This window comes from Mastomys coucha, unplaced genomic scaffold (genome assembly GCF_008632895.1).
Source record: "Mastomys coucha isolate ucsf_1 unplaced genomic scaffold, UCSF_Mcou_1 pScaffold20, whole genome shotgun sequence".
Taxonomy (NCBI): domain Eukaryota; kingdom Metazoa; phylum Chordata; class Mammalia; order Rodentia; family Muridae; genus Mastomys; species Mastomys coucha.
Window position 1 is genome coordinate 8,166,689 of NW_022196903.1, and position 6,059 is coordinate 8,172,747.

Genomic DNA, 6,059 nt, shown 5'->3' on the forward strand with positions numbered 1-6,059 from the left:
CAGGACTGGGCTAGGGCCCTGTTATGAAGCTCATAAAGTTCATTTGGGCTTCTGAGCTATCCCACTGTATATGGATATTTACTTTTCAATGATATAAATCACCCTCACCTTTCAAAAAATTTAATGAGGACTTGCTTCTCAAATTAAAGAATAAAATCTGAAATGTTTACTCAATATAGTGGTTAGCTTTGTCAGCTTGATATAATGTAGTATCACATGGGAAGAGAGTCACAAATGAAGGATTATCTAAGTTAGGTTGGCCTGTAAGCAGACCTGTGGGATTGTCTGGAGTCTGTTAATTGATATGGGAAGACCTAACCTAAAAGTGGGTGGATTATTTCCTGAATTGTCTAAGAGAAAGCCAACAAGTTATAAATTGATCTCTTCTCCTGGGCTGGTATGTTACAGGTGAGAAGCTCTAGGTTTATCTTTGATGGAACCCACATTAGATGTTAGTATTGCTTAGTGCATATTAAGAAAGAGCTACCAAATTAATACTGTCTTCCTTCTTCTTCCTTCCTCCCTCCCTCCTTCCCTACCCCTTCCTTCCTTCCCTCCTTCTATCCTTCTATCCTTCTATCCTTCCTTCCTTCCCTCCTTCCTTCCTTCCTTCACTACCTCTTCCACTTGTTCAAAGTAACTATAACAAATTATTTTAGTTTAATAAGGTTTCTCTCCAAATACTAGGGTCTTATATTTGCTCTGCTCATGACTCTTTATGATTTCTACCACAAAACTGCCTTTATGAATTATTTTTAACATCCATTGACTCATTTAACATATTGTAAAATCAGAATGATTTATTTACATTCTATCCTGTGGCTACCACAACAGGTGGTTTTTTTATTGAAGTGGGGGTATGCTTGTTCCTATTCTGTGGGTGAGGTATGCTTTCATGTAAGCATGAGACAGGTAAAGACTCTTTGTTCTAATCCCATCAACTCAAAAGGCAACACCATAGCTGAGATTGAAGCTGGGAGCAGAGCCCTCCTCATTGATGGAGATGTGCTAGCACACTTTCTGCCCTGCATCATTAAAGCTTAACCCTGACTAAAGACACCTGGGGGGTTGTTTTTTTGCTCCATACCTCCCATAGTTTGTGCAAGCTAAAAATCACACCTAATCACTACAGGAGGCCAGACCCATAGGGGCTGAGATTTTTATTTTGTCCAGAGTAAAGATGGTTCTCAAAGAGACCAGGTCAGTTTTCCTAAGGTCGGTGGGCACTGAGTATTAGTAGAAGATCTGTATAAAGTCTGACTGCAGAAAGCCTTGCTGTACCTCCAGAACGTGGAAACATCCTATCCAAAATAGCTCTATAGACTGGAGCACTGAAATTCCAGGAAACATATTAGAGAAATTTGAGGCCACGTCCTTTAATGTTAAATAAGAAGTGTGTATGTGTCCAGGTGACTTGCATGCACAGCCAAGTTGCTATGTACAGAGACAGAACATAATTTGTCACTAATAAAGCATGAAAAGTTCAAAAAACTAAAATATATGTGGGAAGTCAGGATGCTCCAGTATCAATGCATTAGGAGGTCTAGAAGAGACAGAGTAAACAGAGGCAAGGCTTCATTTGGAGAATGATAAGGAAAAGTTTGTTGCTTTAGTAAACAGCCTGGAAGGATTTGCTAAGTTGTAGGCAAGATAAGGAGAATAGCATCAACTCACACTTAGGTAAATGTCAAACATATTTCAGAACATACCGAATGAGGCAGAAAATAGTTAAAGCTTCTAGAAAAAAAAAGAAATCACTAATGCTACTTTCCCAGTTGGAAGGCTATCCTCCACCAATCAAAGGCCGATAAGGAGATGGGGACGTGGGAGACTGTTCACTGCTGGTGGAGTATAAACTGATACAGGCTCTATGGAAACTGAACAGAGGTGTCTAAAAGAACTAGAACTAGAACCATATGACTCAGTATACCAATTCTCGCCATACACTCACAGGAATCTGTATTCTGTCACAGAGGTGTTTACATATCTGTGACAACAGCTGCCCTATTCTTAAGGCAAGGTGATAGGATCATCCTAGATCTCTACCAGCCGATTAGTGGATAAGGAAATGTGATGCATACATACAATGAATTTTATTCACCATAAAAATAAATTCTTGAAGTTTATAGGAAAATGAGTGATTTGTGAAATTACAGTATTAACAAGGATAATAAAGACTCAAAAAAACCCCACCAAATATGATGAATTCTTTCTTAAATGCAGATCTAGTTTTTAAAAATATATATATATTCCCAAACTGGGGGGGGGGAGGGGACCATGTAAGAGGACAAAGAGGTTTTGAAGAAGGAGATGAAGGGAATAGAAAAGTTTAAGGAGCCTGGGGCATGGGGGAGCAGAGGAGGGAGGAAGACCAATACAAACAAATTATATATGCAAAAAGCAGAGAGCATTTGATGGAGAAACAGACAAAAATGCAAAGAGAAAATGAGACAATTTAAAAATAAAAGGGAAATGATCTTGCCATTCCCAGTGAATGTCATACAAAATCAAAAATAAAGCAAATACACTTATACTGTGAAGGTGGAGACAGGAGAATCCTTGGACTTACTGACCAGCCATTGAAATCTGTGATGTTTCACTGGGAAAACTTGCCTCAATAGTAAGGTTGATGAATTAGAAAAATTTCTATAACTTATATGGAAACACAAGGGACCAGTGATAGGGAGAATAATCCTAATCAGAAAGAACATAGCTGTAGGTGTGACAGTATTTGGCCTCAATCTACACCATGGAGCTATAGCAATAAAGTTGACATGAAAGCAGCGATAGACAAATGGGACATAATAAAGATCCAGAGACAAACCAACATAGCTTTGGGCACCTAACTTTTGACAAGGGCACCAAAAACATACACTGGAAAAGACAGTCTTTTCAGTATGTGGCGCCAGCAAACTGACATCCATTTGCAAAATAATGAAAATAGATCCACATCTTTTACTCTACACAAAAATCAACTCCAAGTGATTCAAAGACCTTAATTTGAAATGGGAAATGCTGTAACTGTTAAAGGAAAACATATAAGACTATACTTAAAGCACAGGAAACAGCTTCAAATATTGATCAGTGGCCAATGTAATTTCTAACTTCACTCTAAAGAGTGATCCTTGACCACAGGTGCTATAGGCTGAACATGCCTGGAAAGTAAAAGTAATGTCGAGTATGGCAGGGATAATGTTTAGAGGAATGTGTACTTAATGGGAAGATATTATTCAGTGTGTAAAGGCAGGAAGAAAATAATCTCCAAGCGAACAGAACAGAGATACGCTGCATAGACTCACATAAAAAGGTTAAATATACAGCTGGTCTGTGGCAGTTGAGCTTCCCTGAAGAGAACAACAAAACTTGAGCAGTACTGGAAGAAGCAGGCATGGTCAAAAAGAACAGACATTTCTATAAAAATCCTATGCACAGCATTAATACTATACTGTCTATATTTATGCTATAAACTATTTTATTGAAAAGGCATTGGATTCAAATGCTAAAATATAGCTTCATTCACTATGAGTATATTGATATGAAGTTTAATAAACCCTAGTTGCTTCAATCCAATCTGAATATTAATTAATACCAATTATGTGTGAATAAAATTCCCTAATAAAAGTGTAAATAACAATAAGCTATCAATTATTTGACTAGTAAGAAATTTTCTTTGAAGGCACATGCCCTGGTTGGAAGTTAGACGTCCTGAGGTGCAAACTGAAATGTGCAAGTGCTTAGGTACTATGATTATTTCATAGGAAAATTCTCTTTCTCTGAGGTACCATGCTACACAGAGGAAGTCCAGCGATTTTTCACTATCCTCATTGTTGAGCATCCATGGCTCCTAGAATCATTCCTTTTTGCTTCTAAGAGAAGCAACACCAGTTGACATCCCAACATGGATAGGGAAAATTTCAAGAGGTCCTATGTGTAGATGAGAAGCTACAAGCAATTAATGGCTGCCAAGAGGGAGAAGAGGGATAAGACCCTATTTATAGGGATAAGACCTCTGATAGGTTATCTATCAGTCCCAATTAATCACCCCTAAACACATATGCATATTAGAAACACTAAATTGACTCAGCAAGTTTATATATATATATATAAAACCTGTGTGTGTATATATTAATATATGTCATTTATATATTGATACATAAAATATATTACATAATAGTATATTATATATTAATGCTATACATTTCATTAATTTGAGAGGGAATGAGAAGAACTAGATTAAGGGAAGGTAAGAGGATGGATAGAAATTATGTAAATACATTATTCATGCATGAAATTCTCACAAACAATTCTTTATTAAAATAAAACCTAGTATGCAGTGCTTAAATGAATAATTCCCTTTTCCATTGACTTGAAGGGGCAGTGGAAAAGGGGCATGTATTTATGACATTTAATGTGATGTTTTGTTTCGTTATATTGGTACATTGTGAAATAAATAAAGTTAACATATCATTATGTTAAATTATCTTAGTTATTCACTTCAAATATAAATTGTCTTGAGGTTAAAGAGATCTAAAATCTACTGTTAGCAATTCCACAGTATTTGTGACATTATTACTATCATTACCATGATATCAGTAGATCTCTAGACTTATTATCTAGAGGGTTGATTTTAAAATAATGAGTTAAAAGAACACTTAAAACTATACTCTGATATTTAGTTGTGTATTTTTTAAGGAGACCATTTACTCTCCATGGACTTGAGTTCATTGTCTATAAAGTAATCATAATAATAATACTCAATTATTAATATCAGATAGTGAATATGGAGGACCTGACAGAATGTTGCAATAGATGCCAAATGTTAAAATGAAATGCCATAGATGTCCTTGAAAGTACATCTTTAAGCTGAGCTAGGAGACATTTTAAATACTGAAACTGTTGCCTACTTATGATTAATGTGGAGCCTCGAAGTCCAATTGAGAATAAATAAAATAGGGGACTAGCCAATATGAACCTAAACATTAAAAATAAACCTTGAGCTAGGCAGTGGTGGCGCAGGCCTTTAATTCCAGCACTTGGGAGGCAGAGGCAGGCAGATTTCTGAGTTCGAGGCCAGCCTGCTCTACAAAGAGAGTTTCAGGACAGCCAGCGCTACACAGAGAAACCTTGTCTCTAAAAACCAATAAATAAATAAATAAATAAATAAATAAAATAAACATAAACCTTGAAGGGTGGCCATCCTCTTTTCAAGAACTGTTCCAAATGAGGGAATCATTTGCTATGAACCACACATCCACAGAAGAATTAAGTCAACTACATTGGAAAAATGCATGCTTTAGAGTGGACCTTATTGTCTCATTTGTGTAATGAGGTTAGGCAGAAGTACAGATGAAAACAGATATTTGTATTTTCATATACAAATGTTTATATTTCCAAATACATTTCACCGCCTCATTTTTATGCCAGTATAGCACAATAATTTGGAGGGCGATTGATGGTTAACCTCCTTTTAAAATTACTGGACATGAAATCCACAGCTTACTCAGACATCAAAAGTCTGTATTACTTCCCCAAAATGTGGGAAGAGATGGAAAGAAAACAAGCATTTCCCATAGAAGTTTTTCAGAGACTATGGTTACTGTTGATCACCTCAGACCGTATTGAATTCTACTTCTTTAAGGCTTACTAAAAATAACAATCCACACATACATTGCGACAATTTTTATGAAGATGTCTGATGTTGGCTTAGTTCCTGGTAATACACAGATTACACAGATTTGTTTTTACTTTATTTTTACTTGTGTGTGTGTGTTTGTGTGTGTGTGTGTTTGTGTGTGTATACCCATACATTGATGGTAACCAGAGGACAACTTGTAGGAGTCAGTTCTGTCTATCACAAGGGTCCTTAATATTGAACTCTGGTCATCAGCTTGGTGGCAAGTGTGTTGACTCACTGAATCATCTTGTTAGCCGCTTGCCCAGTTTTTAAAAAGATCAACTCATGTCACATTATCTACTGCCAAGAATGTTCCATGTTAAAACATTAATATGACTTATCCCGAGGTACTAGGATTATGGGTAGTTTTAGGATTTTTTTCTTT